The following is an 18,341-nucleotide window of genomic DNA, read 5'->3' as shown; positions in this document are numbered from 1 at the left end:
AAGTCTAACCCTAACACCCCCTAACTTAAATATAATTTAAATAAATCTAAATAAAATTACTACAATTAACTAAATTATTCCTATTTAAAACTAAATACCTATAATATAAACCCTAAGATAGCTACAATATAACTAATAGTTACATTGTAGCTAGCTTAGAGTTTATTTTTATTTTACAGGCAACGTTGTATTTATTTTAACTAGGTAGAATAGTTATTAAATAGTTATTAACTATTTAATAGCTACCTAGTTAAAATAAAGACAAATTTACCTGTAAAATTAAACCTAACCTAAGTTACAAATACATCTAACACTACACTATAATTAAATTAATTCCCTAAATTAAATACAATTATCTAAAGTACGGAAAAAAACCCCACTAAATTACAGAAAATAATAAAATAATTACAAGTTTTTTAAACTAATTATACCTAATCTAATCCCCCTAATAAAATAAAAAGCCCCCCCAAAAAATAATAAAAAGCCCTACCCTATACTGAATTACAAATAGCCCTTAAAAGGGCCTTTTGCAGGCCATTACCCTAAAGTAATCAGCTCTTTTACCTGTAAAAAAAGTACAATACCCCACCAACATTAAAACCCACCACCCACACACCCAACCCTACTCTAAAACCCACCCAATCCCCCCTTAATAAAACCTAACACTAACCCCTTGAAGATCACCCTACCTTGAGAAGTCTTCACCCAACCGGACCGAAGTCCTCAACGAAGCCGGGCGAAGTGGTCCTCCAGACGGGCAGAAATATTCATCCAAGCCAGGAAGAAGAGGTCCTCCATCCAGGCGGCATCTTCTATCTTCATCCATCCAGCGCGGAGCGGCTCCATCTTCAAGACATCCGATGCGGAGCATCCTCTTCAAACGACGTCCAACTGAAGAATGAAGGTTCCTTTAAATGACTTCATCCAAAATGGCGTCCCTTCAATTCCGATTGGCTGATAGAATTCTATCAGCCAATCGGAATTAAGGTAGAAAAATCCTATTGGCTGATGCAATCAGCCAATTGGATTGAGCTCGCATTCTATTGGCTGATCCAATAGAATGCCAGCTCAATCCTTTAAGATAAGATTTAAGAGGCAGACACAGCAGGAAGGCTCACAGTCTTTAAAACTGCTGCATGCCTGGCTCCTTGGTTTCCCCAAGTTACACACATGAATAGCACTCAACTGTCAGAAGGACAGCATTGCAAAAGCAAAATACCAGTTACATTTCCTCTACCCTCTCTCATCTTAATACTTATCACAATCTCTTGATTAAACTTTGTAGTTTGAAGCTTATTTAGTTGAAATTAATTTGTATTGCAATACACACAAAAGTTACAGATTATACTGTTCAACAGCAAGAGATATATCACCCCAACTCATCTGCCTATGAAATCTCAAGTCCAGCAATCTCAGCTCTGGGATAATATACAAGATTCGGTGAGCTCTCAAATTGAACATATTCTGCTACGTTAAGTAGTCCTGCACCTTTGCGTGCATGTGTATATAACAGAAGATAACATAGGAGGAAGAAGAAGGGGAGAAAAACATCAAACCCCCCACCTCCTCCTTTCCCTTACTATTTTTAAAAATGTTTTAATCAAACCATACCTTGCAACACAAATCCTAGTGGCTGTACATAGGATGCAAAGGAATGTGTTAGTAGCTGCGTTAAATGGTTTTATGTGTTCATTTAATAATGCTTGAGACGCCGTTAAGGCGATGTTCAAGGTCAACACCGCACTTAATAGATCAGATAATTTGATCCAAATGCGCTGGACCGTGATGGCAGTCCCACCACATATGGATGGATGTCCCTGTTTCAGCACAGCCTCTATAACCGTTTTTACTACCGTGTGGAGTATAATGTGACATGATTATAGGGGTGAGATACCACCTAAAGGCGGTCTTTATACAATTCTCTCTGAAGTCTGCGCTAACGAGACCTTTATTTGATGTTTGAAAAATCACGTCCCATTCCTCCTTTGAGTTTTCCCTATTGATATATGATTCCCATTTACCGATTAGGGGTGTTTTGGAGGTATTTGTTTGCCTTTGTATTGTTAGGTAAATATGAGAGATCATTTTTTTATTTCTTAGGTTCGTGTTACAAAAATGTTCTAGTGCTTTTAAATTCTGTTGAGTGTAATGCGGATTGTATTTTGCGATGGCTGAAGATACCTGTAGATATAAGAACCATTGTAACTTATCTGGCACTATTTTCTCTTGTATTTGGTTAAATGTGGCTATCTTTCCATTGTGTAAAAAATCTTCAACCCTGTATAGGCTCTTATTTTTCCACTTCCCAATTTGCACATGGAAATCCGAACACAAGAGGGTCCTAATTGCCCACGAAAATTCAAAGTTAGTTTCAATAATCTTTTTAGTGTGGTTTGGGAGAGCAATAGGGAGAGCTTCACATTTTTCTACATTAACTTTGTATCCAGAGATATCGGAGTAGTCTTGCAAAACCTGATATAGATTTGGAAGGGATATTAACGGTTTGGTTAACGCCGTCTGCAAATAGGGACAGTTTGAATTCAAAGTATGGAATTCGTACTCCGTGTATATCTGGGGAAAAGCAAATTTTTACAGCCAATGGCGCTATGCAAAGCGCAAATAAAAGTGGTTCCATTCAATATTTCTATGGGCCTCGATTGGTATCCTGCTGCTCTAATAGTAGCCGTAAGGTAAGAATAAATACTTCTAATGGCCTGCATAAATGGACCATGAAAGTCCAGTCTAGTTAATACTTCCATCAAAAAATCCCAGTCTATTCTATTGAACGCCTTCTTCACGTCAAACATTAGGACTAGAGAAGATGTACCTGATCTACTAAGGTAGTCGATGAAAGAGATTGTGCACCTAGTATTATCTGGGGCCTCTTGATCCGAGATAAACCCGACCTGGACTGGGTGAATCAAAAGTGTTTTTTGAGTCTGTGTGCCAGAATCTTGGTGAAGATTTTAATGTCATGATTAATCAGGGAAATGGGTCTATAGCTCTGGCAGAATTTTGGGTTTCTCCCTGTCTTGGGTATTGAAGCTTATTTAAATAGACGTACACATTTCAAGTTATTTAATGGGACAGGAAACACCTTGATATTTTAACATAAAGGCCTAGATTCCAAGTGGAGCAGTATTTAGCGGGACCACCTTTTCTTTTAATAACACTTATTAAGAATTTGTGCACTGAAGACACCAGTTGGTTAAGTTTCGCAAGCGGAATTTCCCCCCATTCAAACATTATAATGTCTTCAGCTGCACAACTGTATGGGGCCTTCGTTTCCTTATTTTGCAATTCAAAATGTGCCACACATTCTCAATCGAAGACAGGTCAGGACTGCAGGCAGGCCATGATGGCACCCGTACTCTCTGCTTACGCAACCATGCATTTGTAATCTGGTTAGAATGTGCTCAGTTGTTGTCATGCAGGAAAATGCAGGGATGTCCCTGGAAAAGATGATGTCTGGATGGCAGCATATTTTGCTCCAAAATGTATACATAACTTTCTACATTAATGGTGCCCTCACAGATGTGCAAGTTACCCATGCCAATGGGCACTGACACCCCCCCATACCATGACCGATGCTGGCTTTTGAACCTGACACTGATAACAGCTTGGATAGTCCTTTATCTCTTTGTTCTGGAGAACACGACAGATGTTTTTTCCAAAAACTATCTGAAATGTTGACTTGTCAGTGCACAAAACATGAATCCACTGTGCTACTATCCATCTCAGATGAGACCAAGCCCAGGGAAGACGGCGGCGCTTCTGGATAGTGTTCATGTATGGCTTCTGCTTTGCATAGTAAAGCTTTAACTTGCATCTGTGGATGCAGCGGCGATTGGTGTTGATGGACAAAGGTTTACTAAAGTATTCCCAAACCCATGTCAGGATATACATTACAGACGGTTTTTGAGACAGTGACGCCTGAGGGATCAGAGATCACATGCATTCAGAAGTGGTTTTCGGCCTTGCCTTTTATTTACCAAGATTTGACCAGATTCATTGAATCTTTTAATTATATTGTGCACTGTTTAAGGTTAAATACCCCAAATCCTACCGATTTGTCTTTGGGGAATGTTGTTCTCAAAGTGTTGGCTTATTCGCTGATACATCTGTTGGCAGATTGGCAAGCCTCGACCCATCCATGCTCTTGAAGGACTAGGCCTTTTTTTGGAGGCTCCTTATATACTATAATTACACAATTGCCTCACCTGTTTCACATCACCTTCTTATTTCAACTTCTTACATCACTATTAGTCCTAAATTGTCCCTGTCCCAAATTTTTTGGAACGTGTTGCAGTCATCAGATTTGAAATGAGTGTATATTTTAAAAAATACATTAAATTCACAAAGTAAAACATCAAATAATTTTTTTCCATACTGTCCCAACTTTTTCTGAATTGGGGTTGTATTTTAATTAAAACTGAAAAATTGTCAGCTTAGTATCCTAGAGAGGTTCATTAATTTCTAAGGGCTGAATAATCAAACAATCTCTAGTTTAAAAATAAATTATAGTGCAGACTTCACAGGGGCAAAACTAACTGAATTTTCCCCCAAAAGGGAGGAACCTGGAAGTCCCAGAGAGATGAGAGATGTCTTCCATAGAAAGTAATGAATACATTATTTCACATGGGAGAGAGAAGGTAACTGGAGAACACCTGGGGCTGATATAAAGGCCCAGTTTGCATCAATTACAAAACTGAAATGTTTTCATTACAAATTAACTTGCTTTGGTCTATATTTGTATATATACATATATATATATATATATATATATATATATATATATATATATATATATATCTGTTAGTTAAATCAAGTGTATTGGGAATTTTAAACAAACTTCACATGCATACAACTGGCAAGAAAAATTAATGAGCCCAGCTTATTTAAAATGCTTAGAAATTTTCACAAGACTTGTAAGAGAGCTTCAGACATACCATGGAAACTCCCCTGTTCGTCCCAGAAAACTGTCTTGTCCCTCCCACTTTCTGAAACTGTCAGTTTTAGTTTACAATGGAGCAAATACAAAGTGCAATGTAATTTATAGGATCCTAATTTGTTAAAGTAACACAGAAACTGTCAAAACATAATCAAAACTTGTAAAATCACTGGCTAGATCAAAATCTAAACGTATTAAAATATAAAAGAGAAAGGACAAAGCTTGAAATGCAATAATACTGAAAGGACCCAATCTGAAATGTATAGTAATATAAAGCACAAAGTGTAAACAAAACTCTCATACTGTATGCAGTGCTATATTGCACTGAGCTTGTCTCCGCTTTACATACATAAATGAGAGAGCCCTTGCAGGGCTTAATAGTTCCACCCTTTTTCTTTTGAGCATTCAGTGAGTTCAGCCCATGTGAAGTCTGAACTACATTTCTCTACAAGCTGAAGAATCCTTTGAATATCAGGGCCTAAGTACTGCTACTAAGTACATTGCTTACATAGATGCAGCTGTTCAGTGTAAAAGTACAATAGCAATATACATTTGTGAAATTAGGATTTTCACTTCCAAAAAGAATAGCAAAACTTGTAAATGAATGTCATACTTTTGTATACTGTTTGCTTATAGTTAAAAAAAAAAAAAAGTTTTTTTCTTTTGGCATTGTTTTGGTTTAGAAACAAGATTGTATCTCAATGTACCAACTGTGCTTCTGAAAACATTATTTATGCTTAACAGATAAATTAATTTCTTTCATGGAGTGCGATCTGATATACGGCGTAGTTTTCAGCGCAAGCGAGGAAACCCGCGCCGCCCGTAATTTCACCTTGCACTTTGAGCTATCCAATATACGGCGGCGTCAGATGCAAAAGTGGCGTAAGTAGGACAAACTGGCGTTGTTCCGAAAAGTGCGCAAATACACATTTTGGTCATCGTAAGTACTTACGCCAGTCAGGGCTGTCTTTAATATTGACTGGACCCTGGGCAAAAATTTTCTCGCCCCCCCCCCCCCCAATGCAATTTCGCTCTCCACCCCAACATATCAAAAAACAACTAAATAAAAAAAATGTTTTAATTATTAGCCCAGCAGTGGATTATCCACTGCTGAACTAATCATTTTAAAAAATGAAATAAATTGCAATATGTGAAACTGGACCTAAGCAGTACTAATAAGTAAATAAATATATAAATTCCTCCACTGTGGATTAATTTAATGTTCTTTTGAATGTGATTCTGGTGTGAGGTTAGCTGGTTAAAGAGATTTAGGGCAGCCAACAGGAGCAAAGCAAGGTAAAGACTGAGGAGGAAGCATGGAGGTGCAGTGTAAGTTTACTGACTGGAACAGCAGAACTACTATGGTAAGCTGTAACATCTGAGACAGAGAGAAAAACTATAAAAATAAACCTTACATTAATGTGTGAAGTATCAGCATGACACTATACATCAGCCACAGCAGCACATGTCACTTCTTTGCTAGGAACAAGTTCCCTCTCACCCTGCACTAAACAATGCTGCATGGGGAGGGGTGTGTGTGCACTCACTTATTCTTCCCACTGACACCTTTCTACAAAGCACTGTTCCCCTAACAAACTTCAGTTAGGTGATCTTAGGGCCACAGCAGAAAGAGCAGGGCTAACGGGACCAGCAGACTGGATGCTGTCTGTCCAAGGCTGCATGGATACAGTGTGAGATGAGTCACACAGCCTCAAGACTGAAAAGAGCAGTGTATACAGCTGCACAGATGTTCAAATCCTCACGTGTTTGCCGCTCCAGCTTTCTGCTGCATGCACCTACAGTCAGGCCTACCCAGAAACAATCCCTACCAACAGAGCAGTTACCTGGTAACAGTGGTAACCCTAGTACGACCTTTTCTGATGCAGTGGAAATGGCTGGATGCCGAGTTAGGGCTTAGCATTCTGTGCTGCACAGTGCACATCTAAAACAGCACATGGCAATAGCTTGGCATGTTACATGACACGGCACGGTCTGGCACAGTTTTTAAAAAAAAAAAATATATATAAGTAGAGTATTTTTGACTGTGACAGTATTAGGACTAAATGTGTGTGTTCCCCATGTCACATCAGCAGTCTGGTATGAACCATAAAAAAAATTTTTTATAGGACTCTTGGGCCCCTCAACAGAAACTGGGCCCTGGGCAGCTGCCCCTTTTGCCCTGTGTTAAAGACGGTCCTGTCGCCAGTAGTTTGTTCACATAAAGTCTCAATAAAGTGTAGTTTTATGCAAATTTGGCTAAGACTCGTAAAAATTACCTGCGACTCCATCTAAAAATGCGAAACGTAATTACGCTATTCAAAAGTCATATATAAACCCATGCGCAGCCACCATTTTCTTCAGTGTGTTTGGATGGTTCGTTGAGCTACAGCACACTACAGTGAGTTTAGGATTAGTAAGAGTAGTGAGAGAGGCGCAGCATAATAGTTAGTTAAGTCGGATTTTTGTTTGGGTAAGCTTGTACATTTCCTTACACTTATTTTTACATATTGCACACATATTGCATACATACATATACAAAATACACAACACTTTTTTTTTCTAACACCTCACACATTTTATTTCAATTTTACAGTGTGATAGGCTGAGTGTTTGGTTGTGATTGTGTGTGATTGAACTGGGAGTGAGTGTGAGTGTGTGAGTGTGTGTAGTGTGAGGATGGCAGGGAGAGTTAGGACGGAGGGGAGGAGAGGAGCGGAGTTGCAGGGAGAGGAGTATTGTAGCAGACAGGAGGAGCAGTGGGGTCCCCGTCAGGGAGTTAGTGGAGTGGGGAGAGGGAGAGTTAGAAGGGATGATGGGAGGGGAGATGCCCAGAGACCAGGCACACTTAGAAGAGGGACAGAGGGTGCACATGGGGACAGAAGGGGGCAGGAGGGAGAGGATAGGGAGGAACCCACACCAGGAACATCCCAGGGAGGAAGCCAGGTGGCCACAGAGGAGGAGCGCATGAGATGCCCAAACTTCTCATTTGATGAGAATGTTGCGCTAGTCCAGGCCATCATGGACAACCACAGTGCCCTCTTTGGCCAGGAGAAGGGCAAAGGTGTTGCCCGAAGGCGTAAGACAGCATGGTTGGCAGTAGAGGATGCTGTAAACAGTGTGGCCCCGCAGAGGAGGACTGTTGAGGGCCTTAAAAAAAGATGGAATGATTTTAAGAGGCGGGTGAAAGAGAAGATGGTGCAGGAAGCCATGCACCAGAGGGGAACAGGCGGTGGTCCACCCTTGGAAGCAGAATACAACACCTGGCAGGAGATGATACGCAGGTCCCTGAGCATCACAGCAGTTGGTGGACTTCCAGGGGCTCGTGACTCAGGGGCTGCAACCACAGCACCTCATGCTGGTGAGTAACATCCCACACACCAGTATTATATGTATTTGAGATATAACATCCTTTAATGTCACACATTCATGTACACAATGAGGAGCATGTTATTTGGCCTACTAACAAAAACATCTACAATTATATTTCTCATTAATGCTACTTAACACAATGCAATTCATGATATGAGGTGGAATAGTGCAATACTAACATGTCTCAGAGTAACACAGGCCACAAGCCACATGTTGAGTTTTCAGTAAATGGACACTATAGCCATCACAATACTTTTAGCTCCGAAAGCAGGTTCTGTGCCTACATCAGGCTAAAGTAAATTGTGTGACCATAGTGTCACTTAAAGAACACATTTTCTCTATCACTGACATGTACACATAACTATTGTATGAAACACATACCTGTATACTGTGCATATTAAAATCCCTCATATCACAAATCACATTGTGCACGTGCATTTTATACAGTTTGACATGAGAATGGTCCCTATCATCATTTGACTCCTCCACAGAACCTCCTGTCACCAGGCTGCAAACAGGCATGCCGCCCCCTCCACTAACACCACCAGTCACAGGCATGCAGCCACCTCCACCACGAGTCACAGCCATGCAGCCACCTCCACCACCAGTCTTCAGGCAGCAACATGGACAGTATGCTCCCAGGCATGAGCAGGGTTGGATTGCCTCCGTTGAGGACCCAGAAGTTATGCCACCACCATTGGCATACGCCCCCTGGCAGGATACCTGGGCTGAGGAATATCCTTTTGGCTTTGAGGGGGAGAGAAGTCAGCCACTGAGGGTGCATGTCTTTACCTCCCCCCCCCAACACAATATCAGGCCAGTCATGTCTTTTCCACACAGGGGATGTTGCAGGAAATGCACACTGGACAGGCTGAGTGGTCACACACTATTCGTCAATGGGACTACCAATCCAGCCTGAGAGCTCCACCATCCGCTTCACTTGGGAGAGCTCCACCATCCGCTTCCCTTGGGAGAGCTCCACCATCTGCTTCCCTTGGGAGAGCTCCACCATCCTCAGATGAGCATATAGCTGTAGTTGTCCCTGAAGCACCAGCAGCTGTAGTTGTCCCTGAAGCACCAGCAGCTGTAGTTGTTCCTGAAGCACCAGCAGCTGAAGTTGTCCCGGAAGCACCAGCAGCTGAAGTTGTCCCTGAAGCACCAGCAGCTGTAGTTGTCCCTGAAGCACCAGCAGCTGAAGTTGTCCCTGAAGCACCAGCAGCTGAAGTTGTCCCTGAAGCACCAGCAGCTGATGTTGTCCCTGAAGCACCAGCAGAGCTGAACCTGCACCTAGAATCAGTGCTGCTCAAGAGCCTGTAGATCCACTGTATTCTCCCCTGGGCGAGGAATACATCTCACTCTAGAGGAGGCTCATAACAAGCTGCGAGAGCAGACAAAAAGGCCAACACAGGTTTCACAGGAGCCAACAGAGGTTACTCCAGTGTAGCGTAGAGCTGCAGAGGGACATGCCAGCATCATTAACTGCAATTGTACAAAACCAGTCGCAGATGCTGAGAGTTATTTCTGATATGCAGATGCAGATTGACAACAGATGGCGGGAGCAAAACCAACTCTTGGGTGTGTTGGTTGAGCACTTCCCACACCAGCAGGACACTGCCTCCAGCCTATCATCTGTGGCCAGCACTCCAGCAGAATCATCTGAATCTTCCCAAACCAGGAGAACCAGGAAATCCACTCCAGTCATCTCAGCCCCCTCATCCAAGAAGCCTAAAAAAAAAATATTCTAATAGTTCACCATAAATCTTGTCCTCTGTTATTTACCATATAATTGTCATCCACATCCAATATAAATTGACACATTGGTATATATTATAGTGATGTTACTGATAGGGTGTGCATTATCAGGTGTTTTATGTCTGCAGGTGAGAGGTGGGGTGTCTGTGATTGGTTTGACACAATTGCAAAAAGAGGTAGCCTTCAAGAAGGTCTTAGAAATGATCATATGAGCCATCCTAGGTTTTGCTTTCAACTAAGAATACCAAAAGAACAAAGCAAGTGTTCTAATTAAATCTTAAAGTAGTTTAAAATAACATGCCCTATTTAAAAGAAGAAGGTTTTCTTTGGACTTGACTGTCCCTTTATATATTTTGGCATCAGTGCCAAGCTGTGTTAGCATTAGAATAAATTACACTCCAGTGGGTTCTAAAGAGATGAAGGTAATCCAATTGAAAGTAAATAAGCAAGTATATGTCCACAATGTGATAAAGTACCTACAAGTTCAATCCATTTGATTATGTTGTGGCTTCAAACTATTTCAAATACACAAATAAACCTTAAAAAAGCAATATCATAGTATACTGTCCCTTTAACCTTGAGATGCTGCTGAAATGTATGTGTTTGTTAAGGCTTCCAGGGAGTTACCTTGGTTTTTTAGTAAGTGCAAGGGCTCCTGTGCCTGCAATTTGTGGCGAGATGAGAATGGAGTAGATTTTCTGAAATCTGCACGCGTAAGTACTTACGCTGTATATTGGATACCAAACTGCGCGTGTTTTGTATGTCAGTCTATGGGTCGAAGGCAGAAATATACGCGCGTAACTTGTATGTTACGCCATATATGTGATACAGAACCAGCGCAAAATTTGGCGTCGCCGGCTTTTGCGGGCGACGCTGCATATCGGATCGGGCCCCTGGTGGTGACAGTCCATGATCCATTACTCTTGGTAATTACCCTTCTCTACCACTAGGAGGGGGCATAGTCCCAAACCCCAAGAGCAACACCTAACACATACCTCAGTCTAACATATAGCCAAGCAAGTGAGGTAAGAAAAAGGAATGAGCCATAAAAGAAGCAGGAAAAAAAGATATGCGGAAGAAAACTGAACTAACCCCAGAAAAAGGGTGAGGTCTCATGGCTTGTCACCGCCATGAAAGAAAATAATTTATCAGGTAAGTATAAATTATATTTTCTTTTATACAGGTGGTGAGAGTCCATGATCCATTACTCATGGAAACCACCATAGGCAAAAATCAAATGCAGTCCAAAAAACAGTCTTGTCCTGATGAAACATCAGATAAGAGGATCACAAAAATAAAGAGTAGATAACTCAGAGACTCTTCTAGCAGAAGCAATAGCCAAAAGAAATAACACTTTCCAAGAAAGCACTTTAATGTCCAGTCTATGTATAAATATATGGTTCAAAAGGAGTAGACTGCAATACCCTTAATACCAGGATAGGATTCTATGGATGAGAAATAGGCCTGATAACCGGTTAATATAAACTAGAGCGCGAACAAAACTATGAACATCAGGAAGATTAGCAATGTTTCTGTGGGACAAAACTGAAAAAGCAGAAAAACTGCCCCTTTAGAGAACTGGCAGATAGGCCTTTATCTAGACCATCCAGCAAAATGGCAGTGGAGGGCCCTCTAGTGGGCCTGTAACAAAATTAAGGGTTTACCAACTTGAAGTCTGGAGTAATGCTAAATTGTGTTGTTACAATGTTGCAAGTGGAGAGGAGGTGTCTGTTTTTTACCTTTATAGGGTCCTGCAGCAGTAAGATCAGCCTCTTTCGGTTTCCAGACTTCAAGGAGAAGGTTTCTGAAGTTGGCTGAAGATTCTAGAAGTGAAGCATGGAGAGATCCAGGAGAAAATCTGTGCCTCCCAAGCGGTACAGGGAGGTGGTGGAGATGTCTGCAAGGAAGAAGGGACCTGCAAAGCAAAGACACAGGTGCACAGGTGGAGGGGACACATTTGGCCAAGCTTGCATGAGAGGGGGCATGAACCGGATGTATGCGGGCACAGATACATTTTCTGCGGCCGGTAGGCCTGAGGGGACATATGGTCGATTGGAGACACGAATGATGCATGAACCACACAGGGGGTGGGTACATGCGGGGATAACGCATGCATATGAGGGATCTACTCAGTTTAGGTCTGGAGGATTTGTGAGACAGGGTGATGTGCTGAATGATATGCAGTATGATAGGGGGCAAAAACCGAGAGGTGGGCAGTCACATGGTGGTGTGGATGAGGATATGATCAGGAGAGCTGTAGAGGCAGCGTTACGTGTTTTGGATACTGCGAGGCCCCAGCCTGGGTTTAGTGTTCACGCCCAGGATGGGGCTGCGCAGGAGGTGGTTATCAGAAATGCTGTGGCTAATGTTCTTGGCATGTCGGCTGGGAGGAGACAGGGGGAGGGGAGAGAGGGTGCTTCAACTGTTGCCCCTCTCGCAGACCAGAGTACTCCCCAAGTTGTTTTGTCTCAACAGGTTCCAGCAAGCACAACAGCAGGGATGGCATCAAGCTCGAGCAGCGCCCTAGCAGTGGCAGGGCCCAGCGGAGTCCAGAGTGCTGCGGTACCAGCAACTCCTTCAGGAGCAGGAATACAAGGCGATGGTGAGTGCCATGCACCAGACATTATGCACTCTGACACGGGGTCTTCCACGAGTGGGTCAGGGTCTGATAGTGGGGAGGACCTCGGGTTAGTGGGGAAGGGTCAGCGCAGGATGTTTAAGTGGATCAAGAAGATGGCGTCGGCTCAAGTGAAAGACAGGGCAGGCGCTAGGAATCAGACACTTGAGGTACAGGGGTCGCAAGCTTTAGGAGGCGTGATAGCATCAGCGGGCCCAGTGCCACGTAAATTGGCGGCGCAGGGGGACACTTACCGATGTTTGGTCCACTCCCTGTATGGCCATCTAAAATTGAAGGTTGTTAAAAAGATACAGGAGGGCAGATACGTTAACGTTTTCGAGCTCTCCCTAGACGCGTTTAGGGCTAAAGAAAGAGCAGCGGATGGCTCAGGCCCAAAGAAAGTGCATAGGCCAGAGACGTATGAGGAATGGCTTAAATGCTTCCGAGTACTGGCCGCATGCTATGTGGACAGATGGCCGTTGCAGGGGCACAACCTTTTTAAGTACCAGGATACCATAGAGGATATCTATACGAGATTCAAGGAAGGCGCATGTCGTGAATACGACATGGCCTTTACGAGGAAGATGGTAGGTAACCCTCTGCTGCACTTTGGGACACAAGATATGCATCTGTGGTCCAAACTGGGAGTGGAGGGCGGTTCTCCCTCCCCCGTGGCGTTAACGTCAAGCGCTGCCACGCCAAGGGGCACGGCTTGGCAGGAAGGGAAGGGAGTGCTGGAAATTCCAGGAGAAGCAGTGTGATAGGGGGAGCAGCTGCTCCTTTCGTCACATCTGCAAATTCTGTGCAGGGCCCCACCCAGGCACGGATTGTGGAAAGCGAAAGGACCTGGGACAGTCCAAACTCACACCTAAGGTGGGAGTTACAGTCAAGAGCACCAACTACGCTTAGGTTGCAAGCCATGTTGATATGGCTGGCGAACTACCCTGACAGGGGGGCAGCTGAGCTGCTGAGGTCAAGGTTGGAATGGGGTTTCCGTATACCTCTCACTGGGAAGGTTGTGGGTTCTCCAGTGCACAGGAATTTGAAAACGGCCTACAAATTCCCGCAGGTAGTTAGGGAAAAGTTGGCCAAAGAGGTGGCGCTGGGCAGGGTGTCCGGGCCATTCTCCACCTGCCCGTTGGAAGATCTGGTGATCTCCCCATTGGGTGTGGTTCCCAAAAAAGAGGAAGGGAAGTTCAGGTTGATACATCACCTTTTTTTCCCAAAAGGAGAGTCAGTTAACGATGCCATTGACCCAATACTTAGTTCTGTGCACTATCAATCCTTTGATTGTGCGCTGGACGTGGTCAGGGCATGTGGGCCGGGTGCACTGCTAGCGAAGCTAGACATTGATTCGGCTTTTCGGCTGCTACCACTGCACCCTTCTGCATTCAGACTAATGGGCATGAAGTTTGAAGGGGAATATCATGTGGACAGGTGCTTGCCAATGGGCTGTTCATTGTCATGTTCCCTGTTCGAGTGTTTTAGCTCATTCCTGCATTGGGTGGTGTACAAGGCGTCAGGTGGGGGAGCGGTGGCTCACTACTTGGACGATTTCCTGTTGGTAGGGAGAGCCGGTTCCACGGAGTGTGAACAGCTCATGGAAGTCATGCAGGATATGATGGCGCGATTTGGCGTGCCTCTCGCGGACGAAAAAGCGCAGGGGCCGTGCACCTGCCTCACATTTTTGGGCATAGAAATAGACACGGTGCAAGCGGAATGCAGGCTGCCCATGGATAAGGTGATCCGGATGTTGGAGGTGGTGCGGAGGCTTAGGGATGTGAGCAGGGTCACAATCAAAGAGGTCCAGTCGCTGCTGGGCCTCCTGAATTTTGCGGGACTGGTCAATCCCTATGGGAAGGGCTTTTAACCGTCGATTGGAGGGCCTTTTGAGGGGCCCTACCGGTCATGCAAAATGGACACGCATTACAGCGGATGTCAGGGAAGACCTGGAGGTATGGGAGAAATTCTTGGAGAATTTTAACGGTGTGTGCCTATGGAGGGGTAGGAAAGTTCCCAACAAGGCAATAAATCTGTACACGGATGCAGCGGGGGGATTCGGGTACGGAGCATACCTCGATGGAGAATGGAGCGCGGCTCCATGGCCGAGGGACTGTATAGCTGCGGGATATACCAAAAACCTGACGCTTTTGGAATTATTCCCGATAGTTGTAGCAGTGGAGATTTGGGGTGATAGATTGGCCAATAAAGCGGTGGTGTTCTGGACAGACAACCTGAGTGTGGTGTACGCCATTAACATGCTGTCTGCGTCATCGCCGATGGTTGTGTGCTTCTTGCGTCATCTGGTGTTACGATGTTTGCAGAGCAATATACATTTTACCGCCAAACACGTCCCGGAAGTGCAGAACGTTATTGCTGATGCACTCTCTCAATTCAAATGGGAGCAGTTACGGCAGCAGCACCCATGGCGGCAGAGGAGGGGTTTGGCAGCTGGTGAAGGTTGGATGAGCATCCTAGCCTTGGTTAAGGCATCTTTGGCGCCAAGGACATGGTCAGCGTATAAGAGTCACTGGAACAGCTGGGAGGCTTTCTGTCAACTCAGAGGTGTACAGGTACAAAGGGCTACTAGGGTGCAGGTGCTAGATTGGCTGGCATTGCTGCGTAACGAGGGGGTCAGTAAGGCTGGCGCGAGCAGTAGACTATCGGCGTTGGCCTTCTTTAATAAGCTATCGGCGTTGGCCTTCTTTAATAAGGCGCTTGGTTTTGTGGATCACTCCGGAACCTTCCTAGTTAGGAAGGTGTTGAAGGGGTGGGGTAGGATGGCCCCCCGTCAAAATGATCGAAGGGAAGCCATTACCCAAGAAAGATTGCGCTAGCGAAGGGCGTTGCAAGGGTATGCAAATTTGAATACGAGCAGCTTCTTTTTAGAACGGCATTTGCGTTGGCATTTGCGGGAGCTCTCAGGGTGGGGGAGCTTTTCGCGTCTGCCAAAGCTAAGGGCTGCGGGGGAGTACAGTTAGAGCATGTCCGTCTGACGGATGGGGGGCTCCTTTTGTTTGTGCCCAGGTCCAAGACAGACCAGGAGGGGGCGGGGGCATGGTTGCCCCTTGAACGACAGGAGTTTGAGGATTGCTGTCCGGTGGTTTGTGTGGAGAAATACCTTAAGGTTAGGCCGGCATGGGGACATCTGCTCTTGATACATGAGGACGGTTTGGCCCTGTCGGTTTTTCAATTCCGCCAGGTACTGGCGAAAACGGCGAAGCAGGCCGGGTTGGATCCGAGCAGGATTGTCCCGCATTCCTTTTGAATAGGAGCGGCAACCAGCGCAGCTCAAAAGGGTACTCCGGCGGCGGAGATTAAGCGCTTGGGTAGATGGAAATCAACCCAGTACAAAACTTATATTAGGCCAACTAAAGGGCATTGCTAAGAACACGGGCTTGTTAGGGGTCAATATTTTCCAAGGAGAGGGTTTTTCTTTTGGGACCCATGTTGTGAAGGGACGGTATTTTCATGGTGGTGTACTCTGTTTTACCAGGTGTTGTAAATGTGAAAGTGCCTCCGGTTCGTGTATGGATAGTGGGGCATTCTTACATCCACTGGGCTCATCTCAGGGCGTTGCGATCACCGGAGGGACAGCAACTTGGATTCCCAACGTCCAAGGCAAGCTTTCGGTGGTTAGGGCACATGGGATTGTTGTGGGCCGATTTGCCGGCACTCTTGCAGGAGGCACACAAAAGGTGGGGGCGGCCTAACGTCTTAGTGCTGCACCTCGGTGGAAATGATTTGGGGGCATTGCCCGCGCTGGATTTAATTAAAAGAATGACAGCGGACGTGCACTGGTTGCACGCTTGGTTGCTGGGTGTGACTTTGGGGTGGTCAAATGTAGTTGCTCGACTGCATTGGCGGCACATTGTCACACAGAGGGCTGCATATAATGTGCGCAAGAAGGTGAACAGGGAGATGGGAAGAGCGGTCACGGGCCTTGGGGGTTTCGTGATAAGACACGAAAGTATTACGGCCGACAAAAGGGACCTATTTAGGCCTGACGGAGTCCACCTCACGGACGTGGGGCTGGATATGTTCCTAAGGGATGTCAGGGGAGCATTGTTGATGATTATTTGCTAATGTATGTGCTGAAATGGTTGATGTTGCAATCTGTTTAATATTGTTATGGTGTTGTTGCTATGTTATGGTAAAGTTATGTTCATTACTGGGTTCCTGTTGGTTTGTTTTGGCGGCAAGAGTTCGCCTGGCTCTTGTGGCGGGTGGTCAATGCCCTGGGGAGCGGGCACAAGGAGAGAAGAGTGATGGTCCTGAAAAAGGGAGGGGTTATGCCTGCCAGGCGCCGGCCTGGGGGTCCTCTCCCTTGCAATTGGACCGAAGACCTCTAAACATCACAGCTCTCTCTGAGTGCCATGGGGCGTGACAGCCGGGTGTCACGCTGCAGGTATCGAAAGGGGCCTTGACCATCTGCTAGTAGGGGCTAGGTTAGGATTACGAACTTGTTGCCAAGTTTCGTTGATAGGTTGATCAAGTGCCTAAGGGTAATCAGAATAACGCTTAAGCACTAGTTAAAGCGTTTATTTAATAAACGTGAACCATGACCGGTTCTTTCTCCCAAACAAGTGGTGTTGTGTCTTATTTACTAGATAAGGTATTAGACAGTAAGGAGGACGGAATAGATGGTTTAAACCTTATGGCAGTGGAGGGCCCTCTAGTGGGCCTGTAACAAAATTAAGGGTTTACCAACTTGAAGTCTGGAGTAATGCTAAATTGTGTTGTTACAATGTTGCAAGTGGAGAGGAGGTGTCTGTTTCTTACCTTTATAGGGTCCTGCAGCAGTGAGATCAGCCTCTTTCGGTTTCCAGACTTCAAGGAGAAGGTTTCCCCGCCCACCCGTCCCTGGAAGAAGAGAATGGAGGCTTCGATGAGGCTGAATAGGGTGAGTTGGCTCAGCGGGGGTAGGTTTAATTGAGCTAGCCTGCAGTAAGACCGAGCCTTTAATGTAGCCATCCACCCCTGCAGTTGGGTTGTACGATTCAGCTGTCAGGGGGTGCCTTACTAGGTTGGTTGGATATGCCTCAGCGGGCAGGTGGTCAATGCCCTGGGGAGCGGGCACAAGGAGAGAAGAGTGACGGTCCTGAAAAAGGGAGGGGTTATGCCTGCCAGGCGCTGGCCTGGGGTCCTCTCCCTCGCAATTGGACCGAAGACCTCTGAACATCACAGCTCTCTCTGAGTGCAGGTATCGAAAGGGGCCTTGACCATCTGCTAGTAGGGGCTAGGTTAGGGTAAGATGCCGCCAACATTTAGGATTACGAACTTGTTGCCAAGTTTCGTTGATAGGTTGATCAAGTGCCTAAGGGTAATCAGAATAACGCTTAGGCACTAGTTAATCGTTTATTTAATAAACGTGAACCGTGACCGGTTCTTTCTCCCAAACAAGTGGTGTTGTGTCTTATTTACTAGATAAGGTATTAGACAGTAAGGAGGACGGAATAGATGGTTTAAACCTTAAACTGCAGAATCCTAAGAATTCTGAAAGAATGCCAGAAAAAAACATGATTTATGCACCATGCAATAAAAGTACTTCCAGACCTTGTGATAGATTTTCTTAGTTACAGGCTTACAAGCCTGAATCAGGGTTTTAATCACAGAATCAGAGAAACCCCTATATCTAAGGACTAAGTGATC

The sequence above is a fragment of the Bombina bombina genome, chromosome 1 (genome assembly GCF_027579735.1).
Source record: "Bombina bombina isolate aBomBom1 chromosome 1, aBomBom1.pri, whole genome shotgun sequence".
NCBI lineage: Eukaryota > Metazoa > Chordata > Amphibia > Anura > Bombinatoridae > Bombina > Bombina bombina.
This window is presented reverse-complemented; position numbering follows the sequence as displayed.